The sequence below is a fragment of the Rhipicephalus sanguineus genome, chromosome 8, assembly GCF_013339695.2.
Source record: "Rhipicephalus sanguineus isolate Rsan-2018 chromosome 8, BIME_Rsan_1.4, whole genome shotgun sequence".
NCBI lineage: Eukaryota > Metazoa > Arthropoda > Arachnida > Ixodida > Ixodidae > Rhipicephalus > Rhipicephalus sanguineus.
In genome coordinates, this window is record NC_051183.1 from 70,532,778 (window position 1) to 70,549,848 (window position 17,071).

At 43.9% G+C, this 17,071-nt stretch overlaps 1 protein-coding gene across 1 annotated transcript in view; it reads right to left on the reverse strand.

Moving 5' to 3' along the window:
- The window catches only part of LOC119403309 (uncharacterized), a 49,831-nt gene that overhangs the window by 31,093 nt on the left and 1,667 nt on the right, over positions 1-17,071 (reverse strand). The window contains exons 2-4 of the mRNA XM_049418268.1: positions 14,611-14,760; positions 9,967-10,092; positions 2,349-2,525 (exon numbers count right to left, since the gene is read on the reverse strand). The gene's annotated coding sequence lies outside the window, so the exon portion shown is untranslated. The remainder of the gene's footprint in view (positions 1-2,348; positions 2,526-9,966; positions 10,093-14,610; positions 14,761-17,071) is intronic.

The window sequence follows — 17,071 nt, forward strand, 5'->3', positions numbered from 1 at the left end:
GTTCTGTGCAATAATCAGCATTTCAGATGGCCACCGCGCGGAAATTGCGAAATTATTAAGGAATGGTACAATTTTTTCTCGGCTTATTTATTCCAGAGATTTTTTTTAGTTCCGACATAGTATCTCCCATGTCGAATCTGGAAAGGTAAGCAAGAACACTGTATTTACGTCTTCAAGTGTGCAGTTCAGAAAACACGCTGTTAGTTGAATAAAGTGCTACAGAAATATCACAGAAGACTTACTTTTCCGATGACAGTTAATGGTAGGTAGAAGATACGCATATTTACACGTGGTATTTATTGTTATCGAGGTTACTAATGGTATTGTTCTTATGTTTTAGCTCTAATAAGTACACAGTCCACTAAAAAAGCAGACAACTCTCAGTTATCATTTGGAGTTTAGTGATGTATTTGCTGAAACCTCCAAATTTCTGGAACACATACTGTGTGACTCAATGTAAAATTCTCCCTGAAAACACGCAGAGTAAGTACTTTACTAAGCTATAACCTTCTTCATGAACACGGGCTGTTTTGTTCGTAAGTCTTTGGCATCCTTAGCTACTAACAATTTTAACGACAGCAATGTTTTATGAATGTGGGCTTTGATTTTTCTGTAATACTATTGTGAATGCTTTCCTTTACATACACGTAAAACAAATATCTTACTAAATTAAGCCAACACAATTTTAATCGTTAATTCCAGAGGTTCCAACACGTGCGCGCTGCGTTTAGAAGTAATATATATACAGCATAATTGAAAAGAACAACAACAAAGAAGCTTTATTTATTTATTCGATGATTACACATTGGAATTATTATGTAATGAAACTGGCCTTATTAGCAATTTTCTGAATTATTTGCTGCAGGTGATTTCACGAACGGAACTTGATTACGAAGCTATATTCCCTGCAGCAACAACAATTTTCTTCAAGCATTGATAGCCAATTTTTTGCTACCTGCAGCCATCAAAGTACGCCACTATAGAAGCTATATTACGGAATCGCGTTTCAATTCGCGTAATCGCGTTTCAGTGAATTGTTATTTTGAGAAACAATGCGGCCAATAGTGAAGTACCAATTTGTTACTTGCGCTGAGCCTGACAAGTACGTTTATTTCATTTCCTAACATGGTATTTTTATTTAGATTGTTACTTGTGTTGTTGGCGAATGAGGTGGGCATGACACACGCACACGCCCAAAAAGGTTGATTCGATTTTCATGTTTTATTGAAATAACCAAAATTTAGGAGCGTCTTCAACTAAAGTGTTTTTAAAAAAAAATCGATATCTATGCCCTTCGCTTTCTTGTCTTTTTATACCTCCCCGCGGGAAAACAGATATTCTGTTTCACACCCTAAATTGGTCAGTGCAAAATTTTCGCGGTCTGGTAGGTTTTTTTGTTGGTACATTTATTTATATTCCGGTGTTTCAAGAAATGTGTCCAATATCCCCGAAAAGCAGGAAAATTCAATATTTGCTCGCAGCCTTCACAATTGTTTTTATCTGTTGCGGCAGGCATCTTGAGGTGGTTAAAGACATCATTTAGGACAATAATCAAGAAAGGTAAATTAATTAACTTTTTAATTAGTTGCGTAAGGCCGTAATGACAAATGGGAGAAAAGAAGTTCTTCGCAGGAAGAACTTCAATTCTCCCATTTGACATAACCGCCTAACTCAACTACTTAAAAGGTTATTATTTTATCTTTCTTAATTACCATCCGAAATAGTTTCTTGAATCATGGGAAGATGCTTGCTGCAACACAAAAAGCCACTCACTCGGGACGGCTCAGAAGAATGTGGCAGTTGCGCTCTTCCGCGTTTGTGCATCTTAGGTTTCGCCATTAAATTTGATTGAATTTCACTACTTCGCGATTATTGCTAGACGCCACTTTTTGGAAAATAACTGCACTAACTAAAAAGGTAATTAATATAACTTTCTTAGCTGTCCCAAGTGATGTCGTTATCCATCATTTAACATGCCTGCGGCTACAGTAGATGTAATTTGAACGCATCGAACCCGTATCGCATTTCGTGTGAATTTTGAAGATTTTGGACACATTTCTTGAAGCACCATTGCATATATATATATATAATATATATACCTATATATATATATATATATATTAGATTATATATATATTATATATATATATATATATATATGCGATTTTTCAAGAAAAGCAACCAATTACTGTTCGACAAACAACGCAGTAATAAGAATGAAAAGCATTTCGCAGTTTTCAACCCGCTTCAAACATTAATTACTGCGCAAAGAAGGATACCAGAAATACGAATAAGAAACGTTTTGCATTTTCAAATTGTGAATAAAAGCCAAGGCACAATTTTCTCACCAGTTCGGCAGATTGCGTCGCAATGCATTTTGTATCGGAAGGGTGCTTTTTTGTCACAGCTCGCTAGGCACTTTTTACTCGTCGGATCGAGGTACCATCTTCTATGCCGTCTCTTTCCGCCCGGCTTGCTTTGACATCTTGCTTTCGCCGTTGGTGCTTGCATATTGCATCGTTCATCTGTGTTTTCAACAATGAAACGTACTTGCCGTAAGTCGTCAGTTAGTTATATCACGCAACACACTAAGGCTTACCCGTTTTAATTACAGCAGTTGATCAACAATGCGAAATGTGCTGCACTTTCCAAGGATATTAAACGCACGTGGGCCTCCATTCATTCATTGGTCTATATTTAGTGTTCTTGTTTTTTTGGTCCCTATATAACTTTGCTCATTTTTTTTTCGCGGGTTAATTCTCGCAACAGCGCGTGGACCGTTTCATCGGGTTTTAGGTGGCTGTGTATGTGAGCGCCGGGAACCAAACAGATATGTAGCTTCCACCGAACCACGTGAGGGCATCACTTACTCCTGCAACACGATCGTGAAGGCGGCGTACCTCGGCAACCGAGCTCACGAGCGCTCGTCTCGCTGTGCTTGCGCTTGTGCCTATCGAGAAAATAAATCACGAAAGCGAGTGTGAGGAGGAAAGGTAAGATGGTGAGGAAAGAAAGGAAGAGAGGAGGGAGTAAAGCGTAGTACAGAAAGAATGAGAACATGAGATATAGAGAGAAATAAATGTAAAAAGAAAAAGGGAGACAGAAAACATCAACGAAAGAGGGAGAAAGAAAAAGAGAGAGGAAAAAAGACTGAAAGAAAGAGGAAGCAAGCATCGCGTCGTCTAGCGACTGCCCAGATAAAATGGAACGCGACATCCCGGTCACCATTCGCAATTTTAATTAAATTTATTGTAGACACAGGTATTAGGCCCAGAACAATAGTTTCGATGTGAGTTTCAAAAAAAAAAGGTTTCGTGCACCTGAAATAAAAAAATATATGCACATTTTGGCCGCAAAAGTCACCTTTCCGTCAATTACGAGATTTCTTCATTTGAGCGCAGCTAGGGAAAACACGGTGCACTTTTTGGTCACGATGTTTATTGCCGTCAATGAACAAGTGAGGTACAATCCTATGTGCATATCATTTCTCTTACCTGTCTGGACTTTGAGGAAGAAATTCACAAACATGGCAGATCGCGCTAAATACCTGTACTTCCGGAATTTGTTGCTGCAAACAAGTTAAGCTGAGGACAATAAACTCGGTACATGATAAAAGTGAAATTTGTGCTTTCCTTAAAAATAATTTTCCAGGTTTTCTCACGCTCCCTTTTACTTCAGAATTGGGATGAAACGTAAGTGGTTTAACATAAACGCCGATGTTTGAAAACAGTTTTTCTCAAAAAGGCCATTTTTAATTTTTTTCGCGATCCCTCTGTTGGAAGGCAACGATTTCGTGTACCCTTCTGCATAAAAAAACGGCGCATTATTTTGGTTGGTAACAAGCTCTTACGCGTCACAATTGACCAAGTCAGCCTAGCGGCCGCGCCTCCCGTTAGGTGCAGAACATCGGAGAAAAGTGGTTCAGAATAATTGTACGCGACATAATCACAAAGCAGTAGCTCCACATCAACAAATGCGCAGCCAGGTTGCATGGTAGAGCAAGCTTTGTCTTGCTATCAGCTGCTTGATAAAGCCGCAGCAGTGGCCGCTTGAGGCTGCGGGCGTTCACATTACATGGTTGCCACTTCTACTGTGGGCGAGCTCGGCTTGCGCGTGAAAACTATGCGCAGAGGACGAATGAAATAAGGACTGTGAAAAGTAAACATTGTTAATTCCCAACATGGTGCGTATTATACAACGAGAACTCTGCTGCGAATTTTGCATTGGGCGCCTCCAGTGCAGTACGCATGTATTTTTCCGCTTCGGTTATGTCCGAAGCCTCAAAATATCGTGATAAACGCACGGCTTATGTTGAATATCATATGTGAACACACGAAAGAATAAAGTATTGTAAAAGTGGTACTTTCATAAAGCAATCGGTTTGGACATTATTCTGTTAACAGTAGGCTGACACCAATGTTCTGGCATGAGAAGGAGAACATCACCAGCTTTAGTTGTTCGACCATCCTGAGCACGTATGACATTTTTTAGATGGCACAAGCTTGCTTTTGTGCCATAGGTTGCTGACAGCATCAACCCAATTATTTTTAGACCGCCAGAGAGGAAGCAACACATATACGCACAACTGGAGTCGCTCACAGCAAAATTGCCGGCAGAGTTTCCGTGCATATTATGGACCTTGTTGGCGATTAACAACTTTTTGTTTTGACAGTGATGTATTGCTCATCTCATTCGTCCTCTGAGCGTAGTTTTCAGGCGCAAGCGGAGCTCGCCCACAGTCGAAGCGGCACTACACGTTATGTGAGCGCCCGCAGGGGGTCGTCGAGCGGCCGCTGCTGCGGCTTTGTCAAGCGGCTGATCGCAAGACAAAGCTTGGTACACCATGCAACCCGCTGCGCATTTGTTGATGTGAGGCTACTGCTTTGTGATTATGTCGCGTACAATTATATTGAACAACTTCTCTCCCATGTTGAGCGCCTAACGAACGGCGTGGCCTCAAGGCTGACTGGTCCTATGTGACGCATCAGAACTTGCTAGCAACCAAAATAATGCAATTTTTTTATGCAGATTGATAGACGATGTCCTTGCCTTCAAACAGACGGATTTTGGAAAAAACATAAAAAAAAGGCTTTTTCGAAAAAACGATTTTCAAACTTCAGCGTTTTTGGTAAACCACTTACGTTTCAGCCCACTTCTGAAGTAAAAGGAACCGCAAATAAAACCACGAGAACGATTTTAAAAGAAATGGCAAATATCAAAGCTAACGTGTACTGCGTTTTATTGTCCTCAGTTTAACTTTTTTGCAGCAACAAATTCCCGAAGTACAGGCATTTAGCGCGGTTTGCCATGTCTGTGAATTTTTCATTCAAAAGTCCTTAGACAAGTAAAAGAAATGATATGCACATAAGATTGCAGCTCACTTGTCCTTTGATAGGAATAAATATCGTGACCAAAAAGTGCACCGTGTGTTCCCTAGGTGCGTTCAAAGTTAAGAAATCGCCAAATTGACGGTAAAGTGACTTTTGCGGCCAAAATGAATATATATTGTTTTCAAGTAAACAAAACTAAAAAAGCACGCCATATCCACGGAATGAATGATGATAAGTGGGCAAAGCTCGAGAGGGGGAGACCATCGGTAAAACCGTAATCCTCCCGTGCAAGTTCGCCGATTACATCATTAAGATAGACGAGACTGTGTGCGTATATACAAAGCAACTTTTATTTTGTTCTTTTATTTTGTTCGTCTACTGTCTACAGCCACCTGCCTCATCCGGTGACTCGCTGCGAAAGAGGAAGCGCGTCAAGAGCGATTGCCTTTTATTGCGTCAGTCACGTGCGAGTGGCGTCATTATGACGTCACTCACACTAGCGTCACCTGCTGAGTGAGTCATACAACTAGGTGGTTACGAACCGGTCACAGAGGAAGGACAGACCCACGACGTAGTAAATAAGAAGAACATCACACAGGCGAACACGCACGAGATTGTCACTCGTCAACGTTGTCTTCTTCTTCTACTGCATACCAGAACGCGCGCAGTAAAGAAGAAAGAATGCCACACAGGCGAATACGCACGAGAGTCACTCGTCAACGTCCTCTTCTACTATTGCATACCAGAACTGCATACTAGCTCGTGAGAAGCGTGCGTTCTGGTATGCAGTAAAGGAAGACGTTGACGAGTGGTTACAAACCGGTCACAGAGGAAGGACAGATCCAAGGCTTAAGGAGATCCGCCCCTAAAAAAAGCTGACTTTGAAACCATTGTTCTGGGCCTAATACCTGCGTCTACAGTAAATTTAATCAAAATCGGGAATGAAGACCGGGACCTCGTGTTCGATCTTATCTGGACACACCCTGGTCGCTGGACGACGTGATGCTTTTCTCTTTCTTTCTATCTTTTTCGCTCTCCGTATTTCTCTCTCTTTCGTTGATGTTCTCTCTCTCTTTTTTTGCATTTCTTTCTCCCTATTACTCTCTTTCTCATTCTTTCTGTGCTACGGTTTCCTCTCTCCTCTCCTCGTTTCCCTCCTCTTCACCATCACATCTCTCCTCCTCACACTCAGTTTCCTTTCACACTCCCCTGATACACTATACTATACAAGGCTACGCGATGCTCTGTTAGCGTGCCTGTATAGCCGAGTGGTTAGGACGGTCCGCCTTGGGATCGAGGGTACGCGAGTTCGAATCCCGCCTCGTGCAAGAATTTTTTCCTTTCTCTCTTTATAACTTTATTTCCGTCTCTCTATTTGTTTATTTCTTTCTCTCTCTCTATACTCCTTGTCCGGTAGACGCACAGTGGCACATACCATTTATGATTATGATAGTTTTCTGCGATCGACTCAAAAGAACGATTTGCTAAAAACATGTTAACAAGGGTTTGTAGTTCATACTAATGGGTATATCATTAACGTTGGAGCACCACAATCAATAAGCCCCTTACTGAAGTTGTTTTCAATCGGCTCGATAACTTTTTACTCTATAATCTTTTCAGCGCTGATCGAGGGCAGTTGAGGGCTGGTCGCTTTACACTTTTTTATTGCGATAGCAATTATATGGACAGTTTCGGCTGATTTTTGCCGTCGCCGTCACCGCCGTCATGCTGCGTATATGTATATATATGTATATATATATAAATACATATACGCAGAAAAGAAAAATTATTCCGAAAAAAAAATTACACCATTTCCCGCTAAAGGGGACCATGAGGCGATGCGAAGCCGGAGAACTTGCACGATCGCGTTCCGTTGGCGTTCTTTGGGCATGCTACCGACCTCGCGTCGTGGAACGCGAAGAGGAACGCTACGCGCGTCTTGTCTTCCCTCGCCTGGCCGTTAATTCTCACAGGGCGAGCGGGGAACGCGGTCGGCAGGCATGCGAGAGGGGGCCGCGTAGGAGAGGAGAGAGACGGGGAGGGGATGCGCATGCTCTGGTGCTCATCGCGGCGTTGCGCAGGAGAGAATTTCGGCATGTCTACCCCGCGTTTCAGAGGAAGAGTTGAAAGGGGGAGAGCGAAAGTGGAGAGGAGGATGGGAAAGGGTATGCGCATGCGCAGTAAGGGTGGTCACGCCGCACACCACCACCACCACCACCGGATCGAACTCCGCCATAAGATACTTCGCACCTAAAAGTTTCCGAAGCGCGGGATCGAACCAGCGCCTTCTCGATCCGCAGCGCGTGGCTCTAACCACTATGCCACTGAGCGCAGATCGTTCAGGTGGCTAACGGCGAGCGTTATATACACACCCTTTGCCGCAGTACTCAGAGACGGCAGGCGCTTATAAGCGTTTCTTCATTACCAGCGAGATGGCGCTAGGATCGCAACGGGTGCACTTAAAGGCGACGGCCAGCTCGTCCCGCTTTTGCGAACGCCGTTGCTCTTCGCCCTACATGGCGTGGTCGCATTAGTGCGCTTATCGAGAAAACAAGGGGGCGGGCGGGCGGGGGTGGGGGTGGAGCGGAGTCTCTCGCGCTTTCCCCGCGATGTCCGCGCGATGTTTCCCGCGATGTTTCCCGCGATGTTTCCCGCGATGTCCGCGCGATGTTTCCTTCGCTGCAGCGAGCGAAGTTACGAAGGTAACTTCGCTCGCTGCAGCGGCCGCGTTTGCGAAAGGAGCGCGCTGTTCAAACAGAAATAAGTAACAACTGTGACAGTTCGCGCTCGTCCTGTGTGTACATTCCAATTTGTTGCTATCGCATTCATTGCTTCGCCGTTGCGGCGAAACTGTGACTTTTCGTTCTTCCTTTCTTTTTTAGGAGTAAGTGTGTTTCCGTGAAATAACAAAAAATGATTTTTTTTATTTGATAAATAAACTGCCACGGTAGACACAAAGCAACGCTAATGTTTTGCATAGACAAACGCGACGCTGCAAATTTTTCATAGCGAGGGAACATCTGCAAATACAAAGAGAGCAAATGCTAATTTAACAATGCATTGGAATACTAAAAGCTTTTGCTACCTACAAAAAAGGAGTTGTAGATTGCACTAAGGGCGTAAGGCTTAAGGCACAGCGGAGCCGATCGTTTCGATGCTGATCCTACACATGCTTAGTGATGCCAAGGGATTTTAAGCTATACGAATTAATGCCAATTGATGCCAAGTTCAAGTCAAGTCCGTTTAGGCCGTACTACGTGGTGGAAAATTTGTAGGAGTCCAGTCCAGCAGTCTCGCTTGGCAGTGCACCGCGATAACCGGTAAGGGGCATCCTCATCGGCAGTCCGCACCTTCTTCGGTCTCAACATGTCTGCGTTTTGCGCCGCCACGCACCGGCTTTATACAGAATGCAGGAGTGCATGCGCAGTTGGCCGTGCCGTCACGTCTGTTGCCACCGAGCGATTGCGCGCAGTGTTCAGGCAGGGGGGCTGGTCGCGGAGCAGTCTATACGCTAGCGAAGCAGGTGCACAGCTGTGCAACCGGTTGCTAGGCCACGCGCAGTCACGTCATCGTGACATGCAGTTTTTTTTATTGCGATAGCAATTATATGGACAGTCTCGGCTTGTTTTTGCCGCCGCCGTCATGCACCGTGTATGTATAAGCATGTATATATACATATATAGAAGTCCCAAAGAAAAATAATTCAGAAAAAATGCTTCCGAAGCACGGAATCCAACCAGTGACATATCGCTCCACAGCGCTTGGCGCTAACCACTACGCCATAGAACGCAGACCCTTCACCTAGCTAACGGCAAACGTTATATACACACCTTCACCGCTGGCAGGACTCAGAGACGGCAGGCGCTTGTAAGCGTTTCTTCATTACCAGCGAGATGGCGCGAGGAGCGCAACGGGCGCATACAAATTTCTTCGGCCAGCTTGCCCGCTACTAATACTTGCACAGGGAGAACCTTGCCCTTCCATTGTCTGCTCGCGCGGTAGATATTTGCGCATGGAGAACCTTGCCCTTCCGCTGGCTACCGGGGGGTAGATGTATCTGCAGCGTAGCAGCGCGTCCATCACGGGCCGCTTTTCTTGCCATTGCATTAATTGTTTCGCCCTTGCGGCGAAACAGTGAATTTTCTTGTTGTGGTTGTTGTTGTTTCCATTCGACAGTTTACGGCCAGCGTAAACAGCCCTGATGCTGAAATGACACGTGAGCTCATGTTGACCCTTCGATCGGCAGGTATAATAAAGAAGAATTTTGTTCACATGCATGTGTGCTTGCTGATTTCTGTTCTGCCGTTGCGCATGAGCTTTTTTTACTGTCTATTTTCATGATTATTTACATGCCGCTGCCAGAGAAACACTACAGAGTTTGCGAATGAGAATGCAAACATTCGCAACATAAGTTCACATTCATCATGAAGTGTGATTACCAATGTGAATTCGCAAATAAACTATTCGAACATTCGAGATGCTGAGGGCTTTGGTCAAAAAGTGTCATGGGACTCACAGGTACTGCGACCCCTTACAAATGCGAAAGTGAATTCACATTCGCTTTTGCGAATATAAGTGGGTTGAATCAGTTGGCTACCTGTAGTTCTAAGAGAGCAACATGAAAGTAGCTACTCACCGTATCCAGGTATCCTAGCTAGCATTGAGAAGACTGCTAAACCTGGCGTCTCCTCTTTCGGGCTCGTGGATATTGGTATACCCAATCCTTCTGATTTTCTTGGTAAGGAAGTTGCTGGTGCTTGTGCTGCATTATGATATCACATTATTGGTATTTTGCAGGCTACAGTACACAAACACCGGTTACAGTAGTCAAACACATAGCCAACTACAGTAAGGAGACTTCTGGAATCTCCTCTGCCTACAGATCTGGCCCCTCTTATTAGGTCGGGTTACTGAGTTTAAATATAAGTACATATTAAAACTTTTATATAAATAAACAACAACAACGTTCAAGACGTGAACAGTTGTGTTTATTATCACGCAACGTTTACATTTACCGAAGGGCAGATATGGTATGAAAATAAGAGGTTTGGGACAAATAAGATATATATATATATAAAGCTAGCGCTCATTAGAGCCAGCGCTGCCAATTAGACAAATGTGAGGGGATTACATGTGATTTAACCGTTATCTATAGGCAGCGCAACGCTTTCTGTTACCCTTGTGACAGCTGCTGTACTTGTGGACAGTTCAAAACCCCTGTTTCTATAGTCACAAATATCCACCTAAATGTCGCTATGGCCACTGTATTGTTCGTCTATACATAGAAGCATTAGGCAACGTTGTGAATACGAGTTGCATGTAGAGAGTGAATGTTGTCTTGTTCAATTCCGTTTAAGATGCTGGCACCTTCGCTGAAGTTCCGCAAGACTGTGTCTGCCATTGAACAGGCTCAGTTTTCAAGACAGGTTTTCTCTTTTATGCACCTCGCAAAAAGATGTCCCTTCGTACCTACCTGCGAGAATGTTTAACTTTCTATGAATGACAATTAAACAAATGAGAACTACAACAAGCATATATATGTGATGCGTTTTTCACAAGCCAACACATAACGTTACAAATTACGTTGTCAAGCAAAGCGCTGTGAAACAATTTGCCTAAAGTAATATTATCCCTGATGATTTGTCCATTAATTGATTACATTAAAATGATTCCACGTTGTTTGTTTCACGTTACGTGCATAGAATTACCATGTTACATTTACGGACGCGCTTTTTTTCTTGCAACATACACCCGCATATGTGGGCGTATTAGTTTACCTATTTTTAATTATAATAATCATTTGTACGCAATAAATGTCTGGAATATTTCTCAAGCTAAAAATTTGGCCATTTTCCTTACTCCTTACATAGAGTTACGTTGTCGGAATTTGTCTTCTAGCAAGTAAGCGAATTATATAAAAACAGGTATCAAGTCTGCTTTATCACACGCATCATAATCAGATGCATTACAGTGGCAGGATGACGCGCTGTCCTAAGTATTCTTAAGATAGGCAAATACGATATACAAAAGGTACATAAAATATTGGCCGTGTAGAATAAGAATCTTTGTTTAACAAATAAGAGAACGTCTATATACCCTTAACAGGTGATCGCAATATGTTTACATGCCCAGGCAAGCAATAACTAAAACTCTACGTGACAGATAAACAACTAACATAATATATCACATATCAGGTGCAAACTTTATGTTTGATGTCAGAAGTGAACTGTTCAAATTGTTTATGGAATTGTCGTCTCGTCTTTGATATTTTCAGAACAAATTGGCCTCATTTCTTTCTCGAGAGTCAGATGGAGACGCAACTTGAGAGTATAAGTTCAACTAGAGCTTCATCTTATGCCAAACTGTTACCTGACCTAGTAATTCGAGATACAGACGTCTCTCATGATGACGCAAACGTTATCAAGTAAACTGAATGGATATCTCACATAAAACTTTGTTTTTATCTTGGTTAACTTCACATCTTTTATCTTTGTTAACTTCATAAAGATATGCCCCGAAATGGCTGAAAAGAAAATAACGCAATCATTAAATATTAGTGAATGGACTAATCTCGTAGTGACTCCACATGGGCAGAGTGCGGCAGTGTGCGGACTCTGGCAGCTCCGCAGACTCCCAGTACAGAGTCTTTCTGGTGCTACTTTTCAGCGCTGCGCATGTCAGAAGTTTGCAAATATATACGTCAAAGTAAAATAAAGCTATAGCAGAAAATCTCTACTTCATCATTGCCCCATAGTGTGTGATCGTTATTAACACGAAAGTGTTTTATGCCGGGTTTCACCAAGACTGCAGTGACGTATTTCTGTCACGGATATGACGTTGATAAAATGAACATAAAGGAATAAGGAAGTAGAAACTATAGGAAAAGGTTCCGCTGCTGGGCTTTAAACATACGACCTCTCGATTTGCGATGATAAGCGCCCGGCGCATTACCGACTAAACTACCGAGGCTCATGCACGACACTTCACAAACGCACCTTATATCTCTCACACAATCTCTCTCGCACGGCGCTCTCTGTTGGCGGGTCCAGGCGGGGCGGGGCGGTGCCGCCTTCTTTGAATGGTGACGTGACATGACACTTTCTAGTGCCGATAGGGAACGATTCTGCGACGACGCAGTTAAAGCATAGTATCCGAGGTTGTGCGCAATCCCGGAGGTCATGGTGGAAGCGTCCCAATACCAGCGAGAAGCAATGGCCACGCTGACACCGGGGAGTCGCCCTAGACGCAGTAACCTTCTTTGCCTTTCGCTTCGTGTTAGCGTGTCACGGCTCGTTTTTGGAGTAGTGCAGCTTCCACATGCATCAACGGTGATTCTCCGCAACGGACTGTTTGGAGTGCGCTAGCCCCGACTAGTAAAACTGCTGCGATAAGCGATGTCGATGGGCGAATTTCGTGCGTTGGTAGAGCGAGACAGAGGCCAGCGGGACTTGAAACGCCTGCAAGCGTTCGCGGCTTAAGCTACGAAGCTCTGCTTCCCGTGCTACTCCCCGTGCTACTGCAAACGCAGTGTGGTAGCGTATTCATGAACGCAGGCGTAGGTTACCCTAATTCTCGGGAGCGCACATCGTGCCGCTTCTCTACTTAATTGAAGAGGCTTTGAAGAAGTGCCTATCTAGTACCAGTGTTTATCATGTGGTTGTTGATGTCATCTTTGCGTGGGATGCACGATAGGATGTGACCAGGCATATGTTAACAACTTCAGCTACCACAATACCACAACGTTCAAGTCATCATCGTGGGCGTTAGTTGAGGAGGAGGAGAGGTTGAGGAAAGGAAAAGGCGCAACTTCTGCAACCCTAATTGGGAGAACGGCTCAGCGCCTGTAGGGGAAATGGGGAAAGGGAGATAAAGATGAGAAGAGGGAGGAGAAGGAGAGGAGGAATGCTGTCCATGACCGAGGACGCGGCGGGCGGCTACTATAGCCGGTTGGCCAGTCCAGTGTCCTCAAGGAAGCGAAGAACCGCCTTGAAAAGCTGGGTGTGGTGCTGTGCAGAGAAAAGGAGGTCCCTCTGTGTAGCCGCGGGAATACCCTGGCGACGGAGTGCGGCGGGCAAGGCAGCTCGTTGTGCTTGAAGCGCTGGGCACACACACAACAGGTGATCAATTGTTTCGTCTGCCCCACACGCACTGCACGCAGGTGACGAAGCTCTGCCGGGCGTTAGTTGCCGCTATGGAGATGTGCCACTAGGCGTCATCGTGGGTGCATCCACGTCAAACGGTGCTATAGCTGTCAAACACAAATAGTCACTGCACAAGCTCTCATATATCACTGCACAGTAAGCACTACTTCTATGAAGACACGTTTCTCTTTCGTGTTTTGCCGATTCCTATGACGGAGGGATCAGCCGTGTTTTTTTTTTGCAAATTGCGTCACTTAGCCAGCATATGGCAGCAGTAATAAAGCAAGCCCAATTTTCCAACACTGGGTGACAGCAGGCAGTGTTGTACAACAACCACACAATTGGCCATCACGTTGACCAAACTAGCTAATATTAGCTAGAAGTTGGCGAAACCTGGCTTGCATTATTCACTCTGCAGGCAATGATAGTCGATATCATGCAACATTAGCCAGCAGCAGCCTATATCCGGCATAATTTAGCTAATAGCAATCATTAGGCCATATTATTCAAAAACATGCTGTTGATGTTAACCATCATTTAGGCCGTCATTAGCAAATTATCTCTTATTTATCCACCAGCCCACATTGGGCATTGTTTAGGACACATTAAACAGTATTAGACATCATCCAAACACCATTAGGCAGCACTAGCAAATATTTAACACTAGCCCCATTAGCAAATATGAGCCTCCATTTACCAGCACGAGCCGTCATTTGACGACAGTAACGGTTTATCCATAATTAAGCCAACTATTCTATCCGCTACATTATATTTCATTGTTGAGGCAACTCTACTGGCATACTGCACTTTACCGTCTACTGTGCTTTATGGATACCTGCTGCAATTGTGCTGTACATTTTTGTTTCGTTGTTGAGTGTATTATATGGTTACTTGCTGCTGTGACTACATGATATTGTACATATGGTGCAATATCATTGTTCTGCTTTCTGTTCACACCAATCGTTTCGTTTAGTTACTTGTTGTAATGGCCGTAATACATAAGACATTATGAGAGTATCTCCTGTAAGACCGTGCTGTCCCCTGTGTTACAAAGATTATATGAATAATCAGCGTCATATTGATAACCTAGTCCTGAAGATTGAGAGTCAGGACATTTTACCCTAAACAAGGTATCTTACCAATCGGCATTGGAGGAAGATTGGCTCCTGCATCAGAAGCTGCAGATTGCGTTGAAGGCAGGATGGGGAGCGCTGGCCTGCTTATGTCGGGTGGTGACGTATTTCCTTGCGTATCTGTCATTACGGGAATTCCTGTTTGCCATCCTGTGCCTGCAAAACATGTGCAGTTGCAAAAAGCTAAACAGCTTACATATTTATTTTTCTTTTATGGTGATGTGCAAGACCGTTATCCACATAAGTATACACCTGGCCACTAACATTTAGAACGTATAAACGCAGACTCGAAATCTGCCTTTTGCTTGCAATGACTGACGATGTAGTCGAAAAACTTGACTAACATTGAATTTCGATATGCCATTGAACTGAACGTGAGAAAAACGTGGTTTCCGTGCAAAAACCCTATATTTTCTCGAGAGATCTTCTTATATATTGCAGAATATTTCTTCTATAAAGAAATCTAGATAATCTCAATAAGTGTTGGAATTTATGTTATGCAAAGCAGTAAGCAAGGAACAAGCTGCATCATAATGTCACACTTCGAGCAGAGTGTTACAAGGTAGATTGATTTCTTTGTGTAGAATGTGCTGTTCTGAGTGGGACGCAGGCTCATCAGCACGGGCACTGCACTGCGACGCCTAAAGGGTCGCGTTCAAGCGCACACGTGAGTTTCATTGGGGAGTGATGAACGCACCAATGCATGACGTGCCTGTTATCAACAGCGCTAGTTGAAGCATTCATATGCGGTCAAGGAACGGTAGACACCATAACAGTACATATGAACTACTTATAACTATGTTATAAGACAGGATGGTCAGCACTCCACTGTCCACACTTGCAGATTCAGGAGTCCTAATTTTCTTTCGGTTCAAACACTGCCCTTGAGACGCGCACCAAAAAGTGGCCATTTTCGGTACCCACTCGGGATGTGGAAGGAAAAAAAAGACGAAGAGCACCGGGCACACTTTGCATCAGACGTCCCCTGTGGTAAGCGATGCAGAGGGTCACTCCACGCGCCGCCGTTTAAAAGAAGAAATATCTAAGAGCGTCTAAATTCTAAATTTCCCCACCTATATTAACCGCCGGTTTTCATGGCCGATCCCCCGTAGTGGGTAACGGCCAAGAATTAAGGGTGAATCAAGCAAGCAAGCGTCTGATTCTCCATTGTCGACACTTGCAGCGTGTTGCTCAAGCACATTGGCGTAACAACTGCGACAGTTGTTAGTTCACGCTTTCCCTGTGCATGCCAGTGCGTTCATTTAGTGCGCACTTCTTTGTTCTTCAGCGGCATGCTGCAAGTATCGAGCTGCTTCTGGTTCTTCGTGTGACATTTCGATTTCTTGCTATGGCATTCATTGCTTCGCCCTTGCGGCGAAACTGTGACTTTTTATTTCACCTTGTTAACCTTTCGTTTTGCCCTGTTTTCTTGGTTTACCCTCGCTGCCAGAAATTTTGCGAAGTAAAAGAAACAAAATGAGGCCGATAAAGATTGAAAGACTGAACGAATGCTTGAAAAGACACAGTCGTAGGACGAGATATATGCGCATTTACGTTGAACGAAGAAACCTAGGGGCCCTGCCAACGTCAGACAAAGTCCTAAAGTGTGTGTGACCACCATTAGGGGGCCTCAAAATATAAACACATGGCAGTGACCCAACCCCAGGCTCCCTCCTTCCTCAGACATGTTCAAAGAATGTGGTGGGAAGCGTTCAATTCCACGTGCTCCTATCCTTGGCGTTCTAACATACGAATTACCTACGTATGCACTCGCCTCTGCAAGTATGAAACAGGACCATATTCACTAAAAATACGACTTCGTTGCTACCGCAACCGCTTCTAGAAAGCAGGCTTTGATCGTACACAGGTGCAAGCAATACATGCTCTTCGAACAGGAGATTTCCTTTTTGCTTGCTTTAGCATTATTCAGGCACTCTCCGCCACTTCAAGCGCTTTTAAAAAGAACAATGCGTGCGTCCTAAGCTAAAGAATCACATCTGAGAGAATTTTACATGATGAATCTACCGTTTCTCTTGAACAAGAATTTAGCCTGACGTGGGGAAGCACTTTACGCAGAAATATGCTACGTGGTCTGTTCTGCACTGTTGATTAAAGGAAAAAACTGGAGCTCACTATATCTTTTATTTTAAACACATACAACATTGCCCTCTGGGGAATCTTGACTGCGTAGACCACTGCGTCGCGTGTGATTACATTTATGTTTGGTCCATGTAACCTGAACAAACAGAAGAATGCAGACTAACCAACACAGCCAGTAACTTTTTTATGTGTTACCTGCGCTGACTGCTTCTTCTTGTAGGTTTATGCGCAAGTGTGGCACGTTGCCTTTTTTCGCACATTGTTTTATTTCACTTGATGTCTAGCACCACTCCTCTTTGTGCCCCTTCTTTTTGTGAGCATTCCTTTGCGCTTGTAAGAAGTATATGGACAGAGAAATACGTGCCCG